This window comes from Perognathus longimembris, chromosome 1 (assembly GCF_023159225.1).
Source record: "Perognathus longimembris pacificus isolate PPM17 chromosome 1, ASM2315922v1, whole genome shotgun sequence".
NCBI classification, from domain to species: domain Eukaryota; kingdom Metazoa; phylum Chordata; class Mammalia; order Rodentia; family Heteromyidae; genus Perognathus; species Perognathus longimembris.
In genome coordinates this window covers 98,809,380-98,833,557 of record NC_063161.1, presented here as the reverse complement: position 1 = coordinate 98,833,557, position 24,178 = coordinate 98,809,380, and the positions used below count along the sequence as shown (strand labels likewise).

At 43.1% G+C, this 24,178-nt stretch overlaps 1 protein-coding gene and 1 long non-coding RNA gene across 4 annotated transcripts in view; one reads left to right on the top strand and one right to left on the bottom strand.

The window, feature by feature from the left end:
• The window catches only part of Kank1 (KN motif and ankyrin repeat domains 1), a 188,118-nt gene that overhangs the window by 148,091 nt on the left and 15,849 nt on the right, over positions 1–24,178 (bottom strand). For 2 of the 3 annotated variants that reach the window (XM_048333023.1, XM_048333041.1), the window contains exon 1: positions 16,491–17,211. The exons of the other annotated variant lie outside the window; for it this stretch is intronic. The gene's annotated coding sequence lies outside the window, so the exon portion shown is untranslated. Of the gene's footprint in view, positions 1–16,490; positions 17,212–24,178 lie in introns of those variants that run through there. 3 annotated transcript variants of the gene reach the window in all.
• LOC125341062 lies at positions 1,750–19,756 on the top strand. The gene is made up of 3 exons (XR_007208870.1): positions 1,750–1,760; positions 12,114–12,118; positions 19,498–19,756. It is a non-coding gene; the product is annotated as an uncharacterized LOC125341062 (long non-coding RNA).

The window sequence follows — 24,178 nt, the reverse complement described above, 5'->3', positions numbered from 1 at the left end:
GCTCAAAAATCAGAAGTGGTGATTTGGGTTAAAGTGGTAGAGTATTAGCCTTGAGCAAAAGAGCTCAGGGACAGCGCCCAGGCCTTGAGTTCAAGCCCCAGGGATGACCAAGAAAAAATATGCTAATAGAGTGAAAATATAAATAGGTGGAAACCTGTGTTCATGGACTAAAAGAACATTGCTGAAAAGTTTATACTATCCAAAGTTACCTACAGATTCAGTAAAATCCATATCAAAATGTCAATTTTTTTCAAAGAAAAAAGTTTAAATGGAACCACAAAGTACTCTGAATGATCAATTTAGGAGGAAAAAATGAAACACTAAAAGGTAGAAAAATTTCAACTAATAACATTTACAAGTATCATCTATGAAGTATTTACTGTACTTAAGCTGATGTCTGAATTTGATGCTTTTAACCATCCTTTGAGGTAGTGTTAGTATTTCCATTTCACAAAAGGGAAGACTGAGGATCAGATTCAATCATATTGGGATTGAAACCCAAATGTAACTCCTAACCTTATATGTTAAGCTGACTTTCAAACAAAATTTTTAAAAAATAAGCTTTTGAAATAATACAGAACTGCTAAACCCCACTTGTTTGAAGGACCCTTCCCAGGCATCTTATAATTAAGTCAGGAATGTTAAAACTTAAACTAGTTGCAGTCAATTTAGTTTTAAAAATAGCTCCAGCCTGAGGTAAAACATGCCTCTTGGGTAACTGAGATTGTTTTGTCAATCAAAGAGTAGCCATTACTGGAAAGCAATAAATTCCTTTCTCTGTCCTGGAGAGCTAAGAGCAGTCCCAAAATGCTTTATGAATTTTTTAAATGAAAAAAAAAATCCTGGTCATAGGCTTTTCAGACAAGTTTTTGTTTAGCTGCCTGAGAAGACTGGACATTGGCTGAGCCCTAACTACAGGACACGTTTTTAATTAAAATTTTTTTTAAAGGTCAGGATCTGAAATTACCAAGCACATTTATTTCTCATGCTTCACCTTATGTAGGTCAGCGTAAGTTTTCAGGTCTTTTTTCACATAAGACAAGAGTCAATCAAACAGAGGATTATAACTTAAAAGGAATATAAAAGAGCCTCAAGATTTCTCATTCACCAAGGACCTTAATGCACTGAAGAGATAATATTTACATTCTCCCGAACCTGTGGTTTGTTGAAAAATTAATTTACCCCATCTCTGCTTTGATCTTCTTGTAAATTATTTCCTAAGACAAGATTTAACTTGTGAGGGCCCCACGGCTAGCCAGCTGTCAGATCAGGAACTGGCATGGAATTCCAGGTGTCCTGTGGGGAGGGGGGGGGCCTTCTCCAAGGGGACCCTCTCAGTAACAGACCAAAGGGATGCCAGTGTTCCCAGGAAAGAACAGAGCATCAAACAAGGAAGCTTAGCATTGTCTCCAAAGAAGAAAAAGCACTGCAGAAGAATATACAATTTTATACTCTAGCACTCCTCTTCATTACAAAAGGGTATGCTGTGGTTGTTTTAGTTATATTTCTTTATTACACAGTAAGGAGACTGGACATAACCCCAGTGATCTGTCTTTCACACTGCCTTTCACTAGAAGGAGGATGGAACGTAGGACTTCCACTCTTCAGCAGCTCTTTCTCATCTTACACCTGTCCTGTAAAATACATCCTTCCAGCCAGCCCAGATAGGAAAGTCCTACCTGCAATTAACCACCAGAAGTAGAGCTGTGGCTCAAGTGGTAGAGCACTAACCTGGAGGAAAAATAAAAAGCACAGGGACAGTGCTCAGGCCCTGAGTTCAAGCCTTAGGAACAGCGCGCGCGCGCACACACACACACACACACACACACACACACACACACACACACACACACACAGAGCAGGTTTCCAGACCCTAAGTGAAATGTTTAGTCAACAAAGACCAGAGAGTTAATTGTATACTGTATTTGTTTACATGTTACCAGAAAATGTCCAGCTCTTAATTGCCAAACGAGAATTTATTATCAACATGGTACCAGGAACTGTGCAGACGGAATCAAGGTGAAAGGCCATCAGACGAAGAGATTTTTCTGGATTACCTACATGAGCTCAATCTAATCATGATTCCTTATAAGAAGAGAGCAACCAGATGACAGAAGAGAGAAATGTGAAGCATGGAGGGGATTCAATTAGCCATCTGATGGCTTTAAAAATGGAGGATCAGTTCACAAGCCAATGAATTTAGGCAGCTGAGAACAGCAAGGAAACAACTCTCTCCTAGATGTTCAGAAGCAATCAACCCTAGCAACTCCTGGATTTTATTATTCTAGTGAGACCTATACTGATATGTGTTTTTAGCATTCATAGTTTCTATTACAGCCAGGGTGGAAAAGTCATACAGACTTTGGGGCCTAAAAGTAGAGGTGCTGTAAGAAATATTTGAAAAATGTGGAGGTAGCTTTGGAAATGGACAAGGGGCTGAGCCTGGAAGAATTTGAGGGACTATGATAGAAAAACATTTAGATTGCCTTGAGCAGGCCTGTTTGGAGAAATTTGGGCAGGGAATACTGTAAGGGTCTGAAAGGGATGGGGGCATGGTACGAAAGGGCATCACTCATCTTAGAGAATGCCCGAGTTGTCAAGAACTGAGGAAATCACAAATACCACTATTCAATGGCCCCCAAGCAGCCTCACGATGCAATGAGAACATCAGGTGCTAGGATGGACAACTCTGCAGCCCAGTACTTTTACTGGACAGTCTGTCTCAGTCCCCAGAGGTCCAGCTGTTTGCCTCAGTATGCTATTACATATACCCTGGCCATGGATCCAGAGCCAGCAACCTCTCCTAATCTCACTTTGAGGCAATGGTTATGCATGAACTCAGTGTAGTGCCAGGTCCACAGCAGGCCCTGAAAGGGTGAATTATTTCCTGACCAGCCTAAAAGAGACATGATTAGACAGGGGTATGTCCTTCCTACCACAGGCATGCCCATGATGGATCTTCTCCCAAGGATGACACATTCTGGAATGTTCCAGATGCTAGTACTAAGTTCTCAAAAGCAGGACTTAGAGCCTCAGGCCTGTTCCAAAATGTAAAGGACATAGGGACTTTGGCCTGGGGAAGCTGCCCAAGGCAGGACAGAGAGAAAAGAAGGTGAAGTTGTTTCTCTGGTGACTCTTTTGCTGGAAACCTGCCAAGCACAGTCTGGGAACACTGGGCAGAGTCACTGTGCCAGTTGCTGTGCCAACTTGGACAGGAAGTGATGTGCTGGGTCCCACGGCTGTAGAGCCAGCATAAGCGGGCCAAGGTGCCTTGTCAAAGACATCATTTTGAATTCTCTGGCCTGGCTTCCTATCTTAGCCACCGTTCCCTATGTCCTTTCCCTTCTCCATCTACATGATTATTATAATATACAACTCAAATGAAAAGACAAGTGTTTCTTCTGGGGCAAGGCAAAACAAAATATTTACAGAAAGAACTCACAGAATTGACTATTAAGAGAACTTTGGTACTTTTATAAAGCTTCTTGGAGAAGGTGTCACACTAAGGAAAGAAAGGCACTAAAAAGCACTTGACCCTTTTGGTGTCTTTGTATCTGTACCCTGACTACAATTGGCAGGAGCTCACTGCCCAAGATCAGAGCTCAAGAGTAAACGGCAAAATGGCTGCCAAGAGGTTACAGCATAACTAAGGGGAACTCGCCTTAGATAGGAAAGACTGTGAGAACTCAGAAAGAGATAGAAGGATGGACAGAGAGCACTGATCACCTTAACAAATACCCAGGCTGTCAAGAACTAAGGATAAACCCATTCTCTTAGAGCATATATCATTTCATTTGTTTTCTCTTTATGTAGTACCAAGGAATCAAACCCAGGTCCTCATACATGCTAGGCAAGCACTCTACCACTAAGCCACATTCCCAGCCCTCTAGCGCATTTGTAAGATAGGAATATCTATCAACATAGCCAAGTGACCTAGTCATACCACTCTTGGCCATCTAGTCATTACAAGTCAGGATATGGTAAAAAACACTTATGCATCCATGATTGTTGCTGCATTATTCACAATAACCAAGTGCAACAGCCCAGAAGCCCTACAATAGATTAATGGACCAAGAAATTTGATATACATATGCAATGGAATTTTACTTACCCATTAGAAAGAATAAGATGTCATTTGCAGGGAAATGGATGGATCTAGAACAAATCATGCTAAGTGAGATAGGCAAGCTCAGAGTGATAAACAGTGCATGTTTTCTCCCATATGTGGAAGCTACATCTAAAATATAACTGGAGATAATAGCCTATATAGGACTCTAAGCATTCACATATAGTCAGACTAAAGGAAGTTAGTAAGTACCCTTAGGGGAGAAACCCAAAAGTGTAACTTCTCTAAACATTTAAAATACTATTGATCAAAATGAACTCCAGGAGCTGGGAATGTGGCCTAGTGGTAGAGTACTTGCCTAGCATACATGAAGCCTTAGATTCAATTCCTCAGCACCACATATATAGAAAAAGCGAGAAGTGGAGTTGTGGCTTAGTGGTAGAGTGCTTGCCTTAAGTAAAAGAAGTTCAGGAACAGTGTGCAGGCCCTGAGTTCAAGTCCCAGGACTGGAAAGAAAAAAGCACTCCAGGAAATGGAAACATCTTCTTGTTGTTGTTATTGGTGATGGTGGTTTGTTTTGGCTCTGGGTTTTTCTTTTGGGGGGTTGGGAAGAGGCCCAGAAAGGGTAAACAGTGCTATTCAGTGTACACTATGTGGCAAATGAACTACTGTAACTTGGGGGCAGGGATGGGAGGGGAAACTGGGAGAAAGTAAAAGGGCCACATTGTACAAAAAAAGGAAATGTATTCATTACTTGATTTATGAAATAGCCCCTCTAACACCTTAATAATAATAAAATTATGCATATATATATATATATATTTTCAAAGCAGCACATCTCTTCCACCCTAGCCCTTCATTCTGTCAAGGAAATCTCCTGGCACTTGCTAAGAAAGCCATTGCACCTCACACCTTTTTGTTAGTAGTGACCTCCACAGTCTCTCTGGCCTTGTGATTAAGAAACAGATTTGTGTGATAGAAGCATTTGCACCCACAGAGCACAATATGGCTTTCAAAATAAAACAAGCTTCAAAAGTTCCCTGTTGCCCAGGGGGAAAAAAAAAACCCATACATTTCTGCATTACATTTTCTGAATTTCTACAGGTTGGGCTGTTTTCAGGTTTATTCTTCTCACTCTCATGATTTATTATTACTTCATGCCCTTTCCAAGTGAGCCACAATAAGTATCAAAGCAGATACAATATTTGGGTACATTAGATAACAGATTTGGCTCATTGCTGCCCTCTCTTTTCCCTGCCTCCTCCCCCACCCCTCCCTCCCCACCTGGCCCCGTGCTCCCAACTTTGGCAATTGGCTGTGGATAAAAATTTAAAGTAAAGCTGGGCACTGATGTCTCATATCTGCAATCCTAGAAACTCAGGAGGGTGAGATCTGAGGACAGTGGTTCAAAGCCAGTCTAGGCAGGAAAGTCCATGAGATTCTTCATGTCCAATTAACCACCAGAAAAACAGTAGTGGAGCTGTGGCTCAAATGGGTAGAGTGTTAGCCTTGAGTGGAAAGCTCAGGGACACAGTGCCCAGGCCCTGAGTTTCCTGAGTTCAAGCCCCATGACTAACTGACCTCCCCCACCTCCCCCACCTCTGCCCAACAAAAAAAGTTCAAAGTGGAAGGAAAGGGCACACACATTCTCCTCCACATCTCAGCCCAAATCTGTGGAATCTGAGAGTGTCAACTGGTAACACTCATCATTTTGTTTTGCTTTTCCCAAACATGAGAAAAGGGAGGCAGGGCTGGCAGACAGTTTGATAATGAATCCAGCTAGTGTAAACAAATTCCAACGTGTGTCTCAAAACTGCATAATGTGCAGGGGCAGCTCAGAGCTCCTCTGATCTCTGCACTGGACTCTGTTGCTCCACCGACAGTTTTAGGTAAGTGAGCCAAGCATCTGAGTCTAGGCTTTCTTAGGCAGCAATGTCACCGTCTGCCAGTCTGGACTCCCCAGCATCAGGATCCAAATGAGGCAAATATTCTGAGTAAGATGATCTAAGGGTATTTTGTAGCCACTTGCTGGTGGCTCACACCTGTAATCCAAGCTACTCAAGAGGCTAAAATTTGAGGATTGTAGTTCAAAGCCATCCTGAGCAGGAAAGTCCATGAGACTCTTATCTCCAATTAATCACCAAGAAAAACGAGAAGTAGAGGTGCGGCTCAAGTGGCAAAGCATCAGCCTGGAGTAAAAATCTAAGGCCCTGAGTTTAAGCCTTAGTACTGGTACCCACATACACCCTACACATACAGAATTTTGGAATAAAAGGGGATATACATATATATCATTTATAACTTAATATATGATAAATTAGATATGTGATATGATAATTATATGTGTGATTTATATCAAATATGTTATACATATGATATATATCATGTATAATATATAACTTAATGATTATATATAACTTAAATGATACCTATAACATATAACTTAAATATGTATAATAAATACATGCACACTTAACGTGGCTGTATACTTACATTTATATACATGTGGGCTGGGAATATGGCCTAGTGACAAGAGTGCTTGTCTCGTACATTTATATACATGTATGTACATATGCACTTACAATTATTGTTTGGGTTTTGTTTTTTTGCCAGTTCTGGGGCTTGAACTCAGGGCCTGAGCACTGTGCCTGGCTTCTTTTTGCTCAAGGCTAGCACTCTACCACTTGAGCCACAGCACCACTTGCAGCTTTTTCTATATATGTGGTTCTGAGGAATCGAACCCAGGACTTCATGTATACGAACGAGACAAGCACTTTACCACTAGGCCATATTCCCAGCCCCCTGCACTTACATTTATAATATAGTAGTAAACATACATGTTTACATTCCTATATGTATTTTCTTCCACACAACTTTGCCCTCCTGTCCTGTCCAGGGACAGAAGATATTTCATGTTAAGTGTTTCAACTGTGCTATGCCTCAAATGTGTTCTGCATATCTCCTTTTCTTTGTCCATTCCTCAGAGGAGAAAGTTAAGTCTTAGGGAAGGCAAATGGCAAGCCTAAAATCACAAATTGGCAGATGTAAAACCTGCACCAAACTTCTAAGACACATAGTGAAGAATGGATCCTAAAATCAGTTATTACCCCTCAAACCACCCTTGTTTAAAACAACAACAAAAAAAATTGTTGGCAAGATAAATGATCTCCTTTTCTTCATCTTCCCCCTCCTCCCAACAACCACCTTTGTTCCTGCATAAGAAAACCTCCCAGTCTCAGCTTCACCTCTGACTTGCAGTAAGTCAAAGTATCTCCATGGTGTCGGCTTCAAAGTAGTGCAAACATTCAAAAAGTCCTTCCTCTTCAAAGACCACCAGCACTGCAGGACAAGATCCAATTCCCCGAGAGTTCTGCAGCACAAGGACGTGGTGCCAGATGCCCATTATCTCCAACCATCACACCCTGCCTCCCCACGCACAGCCACCCTCAGGCAGCTGTGTACACACACATGGCTTATCATTCCACAACAATCCCATTCAGCTCTCTGGCTAAGAGATAAGAAAAAAGAAGAAAAAACACTGTTGCCTGAGATACTTCTCTAGGTAAGAATTTTTTTTTTTTTTTTTTTTTTTTTGCTGGTCCTGGGGCTTGAACTCAGGGCCTGGGTACATTCTCTAGGCTTCTTTTGCCCAAAACTAGCACTCTTCCATTTGAGCCACATCCTCACTTTTGGCTTTTTCTGAGCCGCTAATTGGAGATAAGAATCTCAGAACCTTTCCTGCCTGGGTTGGCTTTGAACAGTGATCCTCAGATCTCTGCCTCCTGAGTAGCTAGGATTATAGGTGTGAGCCATTGGCACCTGGCTGGTAAGAAAATCTTTTCATTCACACTTCCCAAATACGGAAGTGCACTGCTCATAATGAAACTCAGTTTTATCCACTCCTAAGATGCTTCAAGATCAGTGGCAAAGACTGCCTCTTAGTCCCAGGATGAGGCTATAGCAGTACATTAGGCTATGTAGGTTACTGAAGGTTTTCACATAGGAAGGAATGTTAGGATCCTGGCAATCAACTGTGTAGCTAAACGTAATTAGGAAGTGGAACCGTGGTTACCACAGCTTGGAACGGGGCAGGAAACTGAGTCAGTGTTTAATGGGTACAGAACTTCTCTTTAAGAAGATGAAAAGGCCCTTGCACATTGAGCATAGCAGTGGCTGTGCATCAATGCAAATGCACACAGCATTACTGGATTGTACAATTGAAAATAGTTACAGGGGCTGGGAATATGGCCTAGTGGCAAGAGTGCTTGCCTCGTATACATGAAGCCCTGGGTTCAATTCCCCAGTACCACATATATAGAAAATGGCCAGAAGTGGCGCTGTGGCTCAAGTGGCAGAGTGCTAACCTTGAGCAAAAAGAAGTCAGGGACAGTGCTCAAGCCCTGAGTCCAAGCCCCAGGACTGGCAAAAAATAAAATGAAATAAAATTTAATAATAAAAAAGAAAAGAAAATAGTTACAATGGAAAGCTGGGCACTGGTGGTGGCTCATGCCTGTAATCCTAGCTGCTCAGGAGGCTGAGATCTGAGGATCAAGGTTCAAAGCCAGCCCAGACAGTAAAATCTGCGAGACTTATCTCCAGTTAATCACCAAAAACCAGAACTGGAGCTGTGCTCAAGTGATAGAGTGCTAGGTTTGAGTAAAGAAAATGTTCAGGGAAGTTGGGTGCTGGTGGGTGAGGCCTATAATCTTAGCTACTAAGGAGGCTGAGATCTGAAGACTGCAGTTCAAAGTCAGCCTGTGAAAGAACATCTATGAGACTCTTATCTCCAATAAACTACTCAGGAAAAGCCAAAGGTAGTGCTGTTCAAAGTCAGCCTGTGAAGGAACATCTATGAGACTCTTATCTCCAATAAACTACTCAGGAAAAGCCAAAGGTAGTGCTGTGACTCAAGTGGTAGAATACTACCCTTGAGTAAAAAGAAGCTCAGGGACAGAGTCCAGGCCCTGAGTTCAAGCCCTAGCACTGACACCAAAGGAAAAAAAAGTTACATTGAAAAAGAAAAAGAAGAATGTTCTTGAGCCACTAATATATACAGTTTGTATAGTATATGCTAACCTGGAGCCCAAGTCCTCATATTTGTGGAGGGAAAGAGGGAACTGACCACAGGGGCTTGGAGCAGCCCCCTATGTTATTTTACATCTCCTCTATAACTGCTTGTACTGACAATTAGTAGGTCTGGGGGCTTTCTTTTTTAATTGTTTTGAGATAGTCTCTTTCTGTAGCTAGCCTTCAGTTCCCAATCCTCCTGCTTCAGTCTTCCAAATGCTGTGATTACAGGTGTGTACTACCATACCCAGTTCTGTTCTTCATGAATTCTTATCAGGGAGTTACAGAAAAGCCTACACTCCGAGAGGTGCAACCCAGAGTCTTTATTACACAGCTGGTGACTGCTAGTGGTGTCTCCAGAAGACTGCAGCTTCCAATGCAGTTAGGACAAAGTTTATAAGGGCAAAAATCACATGGAGGGTATGGGGGACTAAACTTAGTTAGCATAAGCCTGCTTACCGAAGCAAAGCAAGCTAGGGGGAAATGAAGTGCAAGAAATCCCTGGAGCAAGACTTCCTTGGAGCTCAGGGCAAGAATTCCCTGAAGCAAGACTTTCCTCGAGGAGCTTAATGACCCTAGACTCACCTGCAGTTCTGGGAACTGGGTGAAAAGTCCCCATCAGTTAAAACACCATTGTGGATGTCAGGACTAGATGGTGTCACTTAGGCCATGTATGCGTAGTTCAGTTCAACTGCTGTGTGAAACTACCACCTGGAGGAAAGCTTTCGAATGTCTTTTACACAGATATGCTGCCTGGATGACAGGTGGGCATCTCCACTCACCATCTTCTCCCTCCCCTTGGGGGGACAGAGGAAGACAAGCAGCATTTCCCACACATGGACACTGGTGATGAACATTTGTTAGCTTTATGGGCTAATTCAGAGTAACACTGAGGGGAGAGAGCAAAAGACTGCCACTGTTCAGAACAAAAATGGTGCCTGGTTCATTACAGTCTCTTCCATTTCAGGAAAATGAACCTTGGAGAACCTCCAAGGTCCACTGTCACCATCTGAGAAAGGACCGAAAGTCATGTCAAAAACAGAGGTGCCACAATCAAGTCTCTTCATCTGCCCAAACGGTTTGCTTTGTAATTATTTACCTATTTAATCTCTCTTTTTTTAAGTCCCCCAAGGCTGAAGTTTCTAATTTGTTTTTTTAAATTTTATTATCTCTAAGTAGTTGGACAAAGGAGTTGCCATTTAACAAAGCAGTTTGTGAATGCAGTACATCTCGATCAATGTCACCCCTATGAACATTCCCTCCCAATCTGCCCTTTCCCTCACTTTTCTTAATTTTGTAGAATATGCACTGAATTCTTAATTGCATCAAGTCTGTGATCCATTGAATTCTTGACTGCATCTGCCCCTTTCAAGTCTGTGCTAAGAGATATAGATACATAGATATATCAAGTTATGTAACTCAATACCGACCCACCCAATAAGCAAAACATCCAAAAAGTTCACAGAGAGGCAAACACAAGTGGCGCTTATACTCAACCGCCTAATAGAAATACAAATTACAACACTTGAGATACCATGTTCTCACTTGGCAGATTGGCCAAAAGTAAAAAAGTTTCATAACACAACGGTATTGGCAAGGATGCCAAGACAAAGATTATTTCAGTGCCTCCCTGGTGAGGTCCGGTTTCAAAGGAGGCCTTGGGGACAACAGCTACACATCCTGTCACCTGGACCACCCTCATGAGACCCTGCTGTGTCATGCAAGGGGAGAGTGATGGCAGCCACAGGAACTGAGAGCCTTTTCACTGCACTCTGTTGTTTTCTTGTTTCTTTTTAAATTCTGAGGCATGGATTCACCACTTGGAAATCATTTTCCTAGTCAGCAAAATGGGGGACAGCTGAGGAATTCTCACCAAAAATAGGATGTGAAAAGACAGTGAAAAAAGGAGAAAAAACAGCAAGAAAAATCAGAGGATTTTCTTTCTTAAGGACTAATATTTGATAATAGGACTTCAAAGAAGACTAAAGGAATAAAGTTATCAGAGATCCTCTCAAACTATTTTTCTGACAAGTGAAAATTTTAAGTTTGTAGAATAAAAAGGCCATTATGTAACCCTGATCCAAATAGGACACCAGGTGTCAATGGCTCACGCCTGTAATCCTAGCTACTCAGGAGGCTGAAATCAGGAGATCGAAGATCTGGGAATAAAGCCAGCCCAGGCAGGAAAGTCTGTGAGACTCTTATCTCCAATTGACTACCAAAAATCCAGGCAAGGCATGTGGTTTTAAGTGGTAGAGTGCTAGCCTTAAGCAAAAGAAGTTCAGGGATAGTGCCCAGGCCTGGAGTTCAAGCCCAGGACAAAAAAAAGGGGGGGGGGGGACAGGAGGGGATCAGGGGGTGTGGACCAGTGTGGTAGAATGCCTGCTTGCCAAGCATAAGTCCCTGAGTTCAAAACTACAGGAAAATAGCAACTCAAATAGAAAGGTGAACTAAGAACCAATGGTTTTAGGTAGACAGATTATAAACAAACAACAATAACAAACACAGAATCCACTAGTCTTGGAGTGACAAGTCTGATGTTTTGTCACCTGGAAATCCACAGTTGTCAGGGAATACAACCCCCTACTGTGGCTTCCTGCACTATCACAGTGCTTCAGCAGCACATACTTAAGGAAAAGTACAGCTTTCCTGTGTCCTTAAATTGTGCCAACTCAGAAATGAGGAATTTTGCTTATTTTTCTAAGCTTCTATGTATCCAAATTTGCAAAGATTGCCCAGACTCAAAGAGAGTTCTCTGAGGATATCAAGCAAAACTGCAGTTCTGGGCAGAGGTTTCCGGTGTGGCTTTGGGTACCACCTGAAACTTGAGGCAGAGGTAGCAAGCACTGGGACCAGCTCTCTGGAATACTTCACAATGCCATCCTTTCAAGTCTGGGTGAACAATTGCTTTTATGGAGCCTTGGCTAGAAATACTTCAAAGGATATTCTGTCACAGACTAAGGGCCTTGCATTTAAGAAGCAAAAGTAGGGGCACCACCAACCAAAGAAGCAGACAATAGTGGTTTACAAGTGTGTTAATACTCAATCTGAGGGAAGCCTGCTGTTTCAGAACACTGATCAAACCAGCAAGGGGCACAAACAAAAGCTGAAAAGAAAACCAGCCCAGTGAGCCCCCTTCAGTAGATTGTTTGAATTCTTATAGGTCATGCCTTCCCAGAAGTTACCTGAGGAGTCACACACACACAAAAAAAAAAACCACCATAAATAAATAAATAAATAAATAAAGACTAAATTAGTTTGAAAAAAAAAACAAAAAAGGAATTACAGAACAGCTTTTAATCAAGTAAAGGCTGAGGATAGAGGTTTGAAACCAGCCCAGGCAGAAAAGCATGTGACACTCTTAATCTCCACCACAAAAAGCCACCACAAAAAGCCAGAAGTGAAGCTGTGGCTCAAGTGGTAGAGCACTATATTGAGCACAAACACTCGGGTACAGAGCCCAAGCCCCGACAGGTTCAAGTTCCACAACCAAGAAAAAAAGAAAGCTAAGGAAGGAGAGAGGAGGACCAGGGCTACATTATTTCACCAATGTACCCAAAGTGAATCACTATCAGAATGGAGTAGAAACCTAGTCCCTGCCACCTTGGCAGCCAAAGCAGAGAAAGAAACAGGATGAGCCACACAACAATTCACCTGGAAATGGAAGTTTTCCTGACAGTGAACTGACACATCCATGTCTTCACAGGAGTGGCCTGAACAAGGGCAGTCATCTTCATCAGCGGTGCAGTTGACAACCAATCTCTATTCAAGTGCCACTCACCAGCACCAGATCTTAACCACTGTCCTGCGGCAGCCCACATCCCACTGGGTAGACAGGCAATCCACACCAAATACAATAGGCCAATTATATAATGTGTTATTGGCTAATTTATACAATGGAAGAAAAGAATGAGCCAGAAAAGGGGGATGGGAGTGTCAGAAGGAAGCAGGTTATGACTGAGTCCTCGTGGATGAGATGGAGACAGTAGGAAGGGCTTTGGGAAGATAAGGATACTTCAGGTACAGTAATCAGCCAGTGCAAAAGGCCTGGGGCCTGGAGGAGGGGGGCAAGCACTAGGGCATGGCTGAGGCACAGCAATGGAGCAGGGGTCCCATAGAAAAGGTTACAGAGTGCTAAAGAACCACGTCACAATGTCATGGTAACTCTGGAAGCTTTCCTGGAATGCAAAGAGAGAGCTAAGCTAGGCTTCCAGCAGAGAAGTGCCCAAATCTGACTTTTGTTTTTAGACTTATTATTAGTAGTAGTATTTATTTATTTTGTAAAGCTGAGGAGCAAACCAAACTCAAGGTCTTCCACAGAGCTAAATCTCCAACCCCTGACTTTTGTTTTTAAAAGAATCACTGCTGGAAATGGACCACCGAGAGAGAAGAGAAGTCCATCTAGCAGGCCATGGTAGCAATTCAGGACTAGACAGGAAGAAAGAGGCATTGTTGCCATGGATTTTAGGGAGATATCAACTGGATTTTGTATGGGTTCAATGTGGGGTATGTGAAAAGGGGTAGTAAGTTGACCACAAAATTTCCAGGTTTTTCTATCCATCACTAGAAAAAAAAAACAAAGGAAGAATGTGTTTGGTGGTGTGGGTTGGGGGAGGTAGGTTCAGGAACTGAATTTTGGCTGTGTTGACTCAGAGGTGGTCCCCAGGTGAGATGCAAGGAGGTAACTGAATTCTGAAGTGGAACTATAGAGATAAGTCAGCGATGGGTAGGTTGATGTGAAAAACAACCAGAGAAATCAGTGATGCCTAAAACCATAAGAGGACAGGCCACCAAGCTAAATAAGAAAAGATGGAGCTCTCAGGGCTCTCAAATTGAGGCCCAAGAAGAAGCAAGCCAAGGCATAACTAGGGAGCCAGAAGAACTAGGTGATATTAAAAAAGATTTGATGCAAGCATGTTTTACATCATCCATCAAAGCAAAAAAAAAAAAAAAGTATAAAGCAACCAGGAAGACACTGTAGGGAGGCTGTGTACAGCAGGGCAGCAGGGGAGGTGTTTAACGTTGGCTGATTCTGGCTTGACTTCCATAAGTTTTCAACACCCAGAAAGGGGAAATGAAGCAGAGTGTTCAGGAGAGCACAGGCAGGCACACATTGCTAGCTAGCCCACAGAACACATCAGAATTTGGAAGAGTGTGCTGGGCTACAGACCAATCTAGCTTTGCTAAACTCCAGGCATCTTCCACATTTGTTCCGCAGAGCTGCCAGTTTGGACCTGTGTCTTCTACCACCTCAGTCCCACTCTGGATCAAGGCATGAGTGCAGACCCCAGAACACATGAACAACCCCTCCTTCTTATCAATAGAGTAGGGAAACACCTGCAGACAGGTGAACAAGGAGAGCAGGCAAGCCCAGAAAGGAGTATGATGTGGCTGCACATGAATATGTGAGTGTGTATTTCATGTACACAGGGCCCTCTAGAGATTTTTTTTGGTCAGTGTGGAGCTTGCACTCAGGGCCTGGGCACTATCCCTGTGCTTTTCCCTCAAGACTAGTGCTCGACTTTGAGACACAGCACCACCCTGGTTTTCTGGTGGTTAATTGGAAATAAGAGTCTCACAAACCTGGTAGCCTGGGCTACCTCTGAACTGTGATCCTCAGATCTCAGCCTCCAGAATAGCTAGAATTACGGGCATGAGCCACCAGTGCCCAGCTCCTTCTTGAGATTTTAACTGCATGGAGAAAGTATAACACATTTATTTATGCCCAACCTCCTTGCAAGGCCCTTAAGGCAACATTCAAGATGACCTGCAATTATATTTATCTTAACAAAAGCTAAATAAATTCAGAAGAAGGGAAATGGATTGGCATCTTGAATGAGCCTTATACTGTTCAATAAATCAAGCATTTTCCCCAGGAAATGTACCAGAATTTCCTTCTATCAAGTCCTAGAGTAACATTTCCAATAGGCCTTCACAAGATCGGTACACGGGAAGGCTATGCATGAGGCCCCCTGTGACAACTCCTCAGTAATGTAGCTGAGGGAATAGGATGTGCAAATTCAACAAGAGGAACTACAATTAGGAAGGGAAGTACAGCATACTAAGTTCCCAATACTTTAAAGGCATGACTGTGTAAAATCATCTACAATTTTATGAATGGACACTACTTCACAAAAACAAGTTTCCACTAAGAGTTGAGGCAGAGCCACCGCTTACCAAGTCCAGACCCCGTTCACTGAGTCCGGACTTCAGCGTTCTACAGCACCAGTGCACTTTGGAAGTCAGTAGGGGAAGAAGAAATTTCAACATTCTCACGAACATTACAAACCCTCTCCCAGACTCCTGCTTAAATAGATGCTACCACCACCTGCTGCCTCACACACATGGCTGGGTGGGGAAGCTATAGGATTTGTCAAGATGCCTCCTCAAGAAGTTCTGAGTTGATCCAGCACACAGAGGTGAATAACGAAGGCACTGCAGTTCTAGATCTCATATCACAGTGTCTGATTTACCTTTGTGCTTCATGGAATTCTCATTTTGGACTTTTAAAGTGATACAGCAGAAATTTCCTGATGAGGATATTAACAGCAACTGAGTAATTCTGTGTGTGTGTGTGTGTGTGTGTGTGTGTGTGTGTGTGTGTGTGTGCATGTGCATACTGGTATCAAAGTCTGCGCTCAGGGCCTTGAGCTCACTCCAACCTGCTTGCTTAGCTGGCCCTCTACCCTTTAACAATGCATGTAGCCCAGCTTTTTGCTGGCTAATTTGGAGATGGAAGCCAGGGCTAGCCTCCAACTTTGAGCCTCCTGATCTCAGCCTCCCAAATAACTAGGATTACAGGCATGGGCCATGGGCATACAATAGCATTTCTGTTCTCAAAAGAAAAAAATTCCAGGACAGAGTTATCGGAACCTACCAAATTTTATTTTCAACAAAAGGCTCCATTTCCAGACCCCATTCTTGACAACACTGTTAATCTCTAACTAGTTTCCTCATACAGAAAAATAGGCAGTTAAACAAAACCTAGTTGTCCAAGAAGATAGCAGTATGTAAAAAATTTAGACAGCAAAGTCAAGAGAATAAGAAATATTGTTGACGTTATGTTTAATGTTCTAGGTGAATTTCCTTTGGCGTACCCTACATGGTTACTTGTATATGATTTTGGTACACTGGATATTGTATATATGCCTATCTGAACTAGGGAAGGGAAGGAAAAATGAGGGTGTAACAGATATCACAAGAAAGGTACTCACTACCTTATCATGTAACTGTACCCCCTTTGCACCACACCTTGTCAATAAAATTTAATTAATAAAAAATCAACAACAACAAAAAAACCCAAATAAACCAAAAACTTGAAAGAAAAAGAGAGAATAAGGAATGTCATTTTTCTTACCCTTTTCTTGGTGCAAAGGATTTGGTGGTAAACAATCTACTAAGCTTTATCTGCAGCCCTGATTTCATGACTAAAATACAGATCTAGACTCTCCAGATATGAATGGAAAGTTACTAAGTTGTGGGCACAGCTCAGTTGCTCATAAAAAATTAACATCTTATCCAAAAACAGTAGGCCTTACTTTCCATACCTCAGCAGATTTCTGAAGCATAGCCTTCTCAAAACCCAAAACAGAGATTTAATCCACTGTAAAAATCACTTCTAAATTGGCATAGAAGCTATTAAACCTTTCTGAATTAAATATAGTTTTCCATGACAGCACATTATGTTTTCTACAAATATTTTCTGCCCTCCCTGGAAGAAGATTACATTTTTTTTTCACACTGCTGTGTGACTTACAATGTTTCAAGATGTAGGAATTAGTTATACTCACCAGCCCCACATTCATGGCTGGCACAATTTGGCCAATGTAACATGAGCAGAAGTAACACACAAGCCACAGGTTTTAACGGTCATGAATGACTGGCCATTTTTCTTCTCACCCTCTACCATGAAAGGGTCTCTCAGAGTGCTGCTCATTCAGCCTCCATCTAAAAAACAGTTTAAGCTGGACCAGTACCTAGCTACTTAGGAGGCTGAGATCTGAGGATTACAGTTATAACCCAGCGTAGGCAGGAAAATCTGGAAGTGGAATTGTGACTCAAGTGGTAAAGTAAGAGCCTTGAGTGAAAAAGCTAAGCGACAGTGCCCAGGCCCTGAGTTTAAGTCCCAGTAAATGGCATAAAAGTAAATAAATACTTATATACACACATATACATGTATTTTTGTTTTGTTTTTGATACCAATCCTGGGACTTGATCTCAGTGCCTGGGTGCTGTCTCTGAGCTTTCTTGATCAAGGCCAGCACTCTAGCACTCCAACTCTGGCTTTATGGTAGCTAAGTGGAAATAAGGACTCTCACAGACTTTCCTGCTAGGGCTGACTTCTAATCATGGTCCTCAGATCTCAGCCTCTGGAGTAGCTAGGATTACAGGTGTGAGCCACCAGAACCTAGCCATACATACTTGTGTAACGATCAGTTGAATAGAACTGTCTGAAGAATGTAGACAGATGTACATACAGTTCTTACTGTGAGTGAATTTTCCTGTTATTTGCACAATAAATATACTCGCCTTTTTCTAATTACACTTGTTAACTCATAAATCTGTGCTTTGCCGGGAGGGAGAACACAAGTTACTTGTGTTGCTGACCTTTAGAAGACTTTGATGTGAACAGTAAGTTCAAAGAAGATGAGGTCGGCAGCAAGCTCTCCTTCCGCAGGCATGCCATTAATGTCTAACTACACTGGATGGGAGGGGGCGGAACAAGGATCAAGGTTATAAACTTAACCGGCAAACTACTCTCCTGGCAAAATAAGGAAGTATGATTGTCTAGGGGTTTGTGGGGCCTAGAAATCATTGTTTTTAAAAAGCCCTATGTTCTCTTTTTAGATTTTTAGTACTAGTTTCTACTGAGAAATTTTACCAAGACCTGATGATTTTAATAGTCAGGTGCTAGTGGTTCACACCTGTAATCCTAGCTACTCAAGAGGCTGAGATCTAAGGATCATGGTTCCAAGCCAACCGAGGCAGCAAAATTTGCAAGGCTGTTACCTCCAACTAACCATTAAAAAGCCAGAAGTAGAGCTGTGGCTTAATTGGTAAAGCAGTAGCCTTAAGGGGAAAAAAAAAAGCTCAGGGACAGTGCCCAGTTCCTGAGTTCAAACCCCAGAGGTGGCACAAAAACAAGTAAATAATTTCATTTTTGAAACAAAAAGTCAGGGATGTGCCTCAAGAAGTAGAGCACTAAAATCTGAGTTCAAACCCCAGCATGGCAAGGAAAATAAACCCAAAAGATGCTGTGATCTGCTTTGAAAAATCCTGAATCTGGTGGAATTCTGTTGGAGTTAGCAAAAACAATCACAAAACAAAATTCATACCAATTCAGAAACAATGTTTCTTAATATTTGCTCCAGTCAGGACAAGTAGGTATGAATCTTCATGCCTTTAGGAAATTATCCTAGAACCTCAAAATGATGACACAATTTCACAGCTCCTCCAATACGTGTGTGTGTGTCGGGGGGGGGGGGGGGGAATGTCTTGGTAAGCTCAGGGAGACCCTAGCAAGAAATGAGAATCAAGCTGCTAAGATAGTGGCCAGCAGTGTCTGTTTTAGCTTAGAAGGAACAAAGAATCTCTGTGGATGCTCCTCCCTAAAATCTAAACAGTGGCAACAAAAGATCAGAGGAAGCAGAAACCCAGAAGATCAGATAAAAAGGAAGGGAAACTTTCTTCTTTCCACCTTTAGTTTTCTAGTGAGGGAAATCCATCCATCCTTTTCCTACACAAGCCTAGCCTCTATGGCCACAGGGGAAAGAGGAGGCGTAGCTAAGGCAGGAGGGAGGGAGAGAAGGCCAGGCACAAAAAAAAAAAAAAAAAAAAGGAGTCTGGCCAGGTGACAGTGCCAGTGCCTTACGCCTATAATCCTAGCTACTCAAGAGGCTGAGATATGAGGATTGAGGTTGGAAGCCAGTCCCAGTAGGAAAGTCTGTGAGACTCTTATCTCCAATTGACTACCCAAAGAGCTGCAAATGCACAGAAATGGAGGGACAATCAGTTAAACAAATGCAATGGATAAACACTATGTTGGAAATGAACTATACAACTTGTGGGTGGGGATAGGAGGGAAAAATTGAGAAAGAGCAAGGGAAGAGGTGACATTGTCCAAAAAAATGTAGTCTTTACCTGACTTATGTAACTGTAACCCCTCTGTACATCACCTTTATGATAACAATTATTAAAAAAATTAAAAGGCTGAAAATGGAATGATGGTTCAAGTGGTAGAGCATTAGCCTTAAGCAAAAATGCTCAGGAACAGAACCCAAGCCCTGAATTCAAGCCATAGGATTGACATGTGTGTGCGTGCGCATGCACACGCACGCGCGCGCATACACACACACACCATATAGTCTGGGTTGAAATGGTGGGTCATAGTATGCAATAACTAGGTTGCTATTTTCTGCTACATGTCAGCTGAGACCAAGAAAGTGGTCTGTAAACAGAGTTCAGCCTATATCACGGGTGCTAAGGACAAGAGCCCATGATTGCCTAAAGAAATCACACCATTCTGTCTTACTCCTGAGAGGAACAGCAGGGCCCCATGTTCTTGGGTTCCACTGGATTCTTCCCAATACATGACTTTGGTTTAAGCCAGGGGGGTTCTTTTCTTTTTCTTTCTTTCTTTCTTTCTTTTTTTTTTTTTTGGTCAGTAATGAGGCTTGACCTCAGAGCCTGGGCACTGTATCTCTGAGCTTTTCTACTCAAGACTCATGCTCTACCACTTGAGCCACAGCTCCACTTCCAGTTTTCGTGGTTAACTGGAAGACAAGAGTCTAAAGGACTTTTCCTTGCTCAGGCTGGCTTTAAACCAATCCTCAGATCTCAGCCTCCTGAGTAGCTAGGATTATAGGTCTGAGCTACCGATGCCCTAGCCAGGGTTTTCCTTTGAAGCCACATACCATTGTTGTGCCAAGTCGCAAGACCACCCCCAAGAAGACCACCGAGATTCAGACACTCCGAAATGCAAAAGCAAGGCAAGGCTTTATTTAACGAGCTGCCGACTCGGGCCTCGTCCTATCCACCGACACAGCGGAGGTTAGGAGGAAGCCCGAGTCGGCAGCTCGTTAAATAAAGCCTTGCCTTGCTTTTGCATTTCGGAGTGTCTGAATCTCGGTGGTCTTCTTGGGGGTGGTCTTGCGACTTGGCACAACATTTGGGGTTTCGTCCGGGATAGCCCCAGAGACCCCGAGATCCCAGACTCCGAAGGTAAGAAAACAGCACTGTTCATTTGTCTTGTCCTGTAATTTGTCTGTTTTGCTTTTGCTTGTAGGGCGCGAGTCAGTTTGGTTTTTGGCCGGAACTGACCAGGAGGACCTCCTAAACGAGACTCAACCCGCCCACCTTGTACTTGGGTCTGCTCCTTCTGCTTATCTGGCAGGAGGTTGTGGGCCAACTTGGGTCCACTCCTCCCGTACCCTGGCAGGAGGTTGTGGGCCAACTTGGGAGATCTCCAACTCGTAACTCGGGTCCACTCCTTCTGCACCCTTGCAGGAGGTTGTGGGCCAACTCGGGTCCACTCCTTCTTACAGGAGGTTGTGGGCCAACTCGGGTCCATTCCTTCTGCACCCTTGTAGGAGGTTGTGGGCCAGCTTGGGAGATCTCCAACTCGTAACTTTTCTTAGGCCTGTGTGTTTTCCTCCTTTTGTATTAATTGTTTTGTTTTTGTAGCCTTTTGGAAGAAATTTGGAAGTAAAATTGTCCTAAATAATTATTGCAAAGTGAGAAAAGGAGAATTATGGCTACCAAAATGTTTAATTGCCATTCCAGCTTCTTTGTAGGTTTTTTTGTAACAGTTTCCAGCAGGCCCACAGAGAAGCACAGGTGATTCCTACAAGTTTGTCAAGATCTAATACTGACCCTTAATAAGTTCCAGGTAAGAGAGCATGCTTAAAAACTACTTCTGTGTGGACCACCTTGTTGCTTATAATTGGAGTAAAGTGGCCCCTTATAAGACTCATTGATCTGAATCTGCGGTTCGAAGACAGCCCGGGCAAAGAAAGGTCCCTGTGAGAGGCTTGTCTCTAATCAGCCAGCAGAGTGCTGGGAATGGAGTAGTGTGGAGCTCAAAAGTGGTACGGTGCTAGTCTTGAGCTGGAGAGCTGAGGGACAGCACTCAGGCCCTGAGTCCAAGTCGAAAGTCACTCCTCCTGGGACAAAAGTGATGGAGCATCCAGAGGCAGTAAGCCACTGCTTGGATGGCAGAGATGGTGTCAGATCCTAGAGTCACTACTGTTGGCCTTTCAAAAGTTAAAGCCGGGAAGTCCTAGAAGAATAGTTCATAAGCATGCCTTTCCAATGCCCATGTCTGTCTACTGGGCAGGAATTTGCCAGTCATCTGTGATAGTGGTTAGTAAGGGGAAGTTTGTCAAATGAGAGAATAGATTAAAATCTCACCCTCCCCCCCCCCGCATTTACTCAAAAGCTCTGATTGGCAGTAAGAATTTTAAGTTGATACATCTGTTTAGGAAAGAAAGCTTGTAGACCTGAGATTGTGTTGTGTTCTTATTGAGATCTGTTAAAGGCCTGTCAGCTTGCCAATGCCCCCAATCAACAGATTAACCACGGTGGAGGGGACCCTGGACGGCATCACCACTTGGGTTCATTGCTTCCATGCCAGGCCAGCTGACCCCTTTGCCCTGGATGACAACTACCGTGATGGAACATGGGAGGTCTCCAAGCACCCAACTCAGCCGCTTCGCCTTCGCCTCAAGAAAAGAAAGTTAGACTGAATATTGTTATAATTTTCTTTTTGCCTTCTTTCCTTACTACCCTGGCTAGTGTTGATGTCATTTTGGCAGCTCACTCCAAAGTGAGGTGACCCCCTTATTTTAGGTAGTTTTGAGCTTGCTCAGGAATACGGGTATAGCCACCCGACCCTTAGAGCACAGTTGAGAAGTTTATGTATTATTTTGTTGCTTACATTTGGATACTAAACACTATAGAGCTAATGGTAAGTCTGTATAGCTGAAAGTTAATTTTCAGTTTGCAGTAATCCTGCAGTCCCTTGGAAAAGTAGACTAGGGTTATAGGTTCCTGGCTGGGTGAGGTCAACGCCCCTGAGTCAGCCTGAAGAAGTTACAGAAGATGGATGATCTTCACCCATCAGCCCCCCTTTAAAACCGAGGGACCAGAGTTATTTTCGGATACTACTTTGGGCCCTACTGGCCCATGCCTTACCTCTATATCATCCCCTAGACATGCAAGCCATTGAAATGGACAGAATGGAGCCATGATTGGCTCCCAAGGTACCAAAAAGAAAAAGGGGGAAATGAGGTGCCAGACTTTGAAGTCAGGCCCCACCACGTGAACCCCATTTTAGAATCGAACCCTGAGCCAATTAGATTTGTACCTGTGTTCTAATCTTGCTTGCACAGCTGATTGTTGTAACCTTGTTCTTTGCCTTTATAAGCCCTGTGTAATCACAGCTCGGGGCTTCCTCCTAACCTCCGCTGTGTTGGTGGGTAGGACGAGGCCCGAGTTGGCAGCTCGTTAAATAAAGCCTTGCCTTGCTTTTGCATTTCGGAGTGTCTGAATCTCGGTGGTCTTCTTGGGGGTGGTCTTGCAACTTGGCACAACACCATGTTGGTCTATTTTAAATTTTGCTTTAAAATGCTTTATATCTCAGTAAACTTTTTAAAGCTAAAAAACTAGAACACATACAACAAAGCACATAAAACTTTCCACATTCTTTTTTTTTTTTGGCTGGTTGTGAGGCTTGAACTCAGGGTCTGGGCACAGTCCCTGAGCCTCTTCGTGCTCAAGGCTAGTGCTCTACCACATTAGCCACAATGCCACTCCAGTTTTCTGGTGGTTAATTGGAGATAAAAGTCTCACAGGGACTTTTCTGCCTGTACTGGCTTTAACTGCGATCCTCAGATCTCAGCCTCCTGAGGAGCCAGGATTAGTAGCTAGGATTGCTGGCATGAGCCACTGGCACCTGGCTCTTTCCACATTCTTATAGAAAAAAAAAACACCTGTGTTATATCAGTACCTGACACAAAGACAGAACACTACCCAGGAGCCCAGGTACTCTCCAAGCCCATTCCTCAGTCTAGCTCAGCACCAGTCCCTGCCTACTCTGGTTTCTATCACCACAGATGAGTTCTGTCTCAGTTGAAGCTACATTATGTATGTCCATGAGACTTGTCAACATTGTTCTGTGCAGCAGTCATTTGTTCGTTTGGTCCATCACTTGACTATAATAGTTATCTCATCCATTTGTAAAGATTTTGCGGTTGTTTCTATGGTGCTCTGATGCACATTCTTGTAAATGGATCTCACTTCATGCCTGAATTGGTGTTGTGTTTTCCTCTGTCCCTGGGAATGACAGACATATACCTGATGCTTGGTAGAGATGGAGTTGAAAACTTTTTTTGCCTAATCATGACTTCCTTAGTGATCCCTCAGGCAGGAATAGTGGGCTCACATGTGGCTACAAGACCCACCCCAATGCTCTGGGTCTTTATAGCCGAATCCTTACATTTAACTAAGGCAAAGAGAGTTAAAGGAATGGAATCAAATCTGGAAGGGGCCTCTGTGAGGCCTAGAAACAAAATACAATGTTACCATCATCATTTCCTAAGGCTTTATATCCACAGAATAACTCATAGTGAGCTGGTAATTTACCAGGTGCAGGTAGGCATGGCACTCTGGAAACCTTGAATGGTTTGTACCACAGGCCCTTTGAAGTTCCACAGCTGCTTCCAGCACAGCTCTCCATAACCAGCATTCCTATAGGGCATTTCTCAAAGGCAGATATTCAAAGCATCAATTTGGGATCTCAAGATAGATCCATCCTCATCTCAACCAGCAATCAGCAGGAATCCCTTAATCCTAACAGACACTGAACATAGGTGAGCATAAGGTCACACACCTACACGTCACCGACCCCCTCTTCCTAGCTCCTCTCTGAGGAGTCTCCTTAGTCCCATTTTGCAAGCAGAAAAAAAAATATTTTGTAAGGGCAAAGTCAGTTAAGAGCTTACAGAGAAGGGATAGAATTGGAGTTTCCTATAATACCAGGGTCCTCTG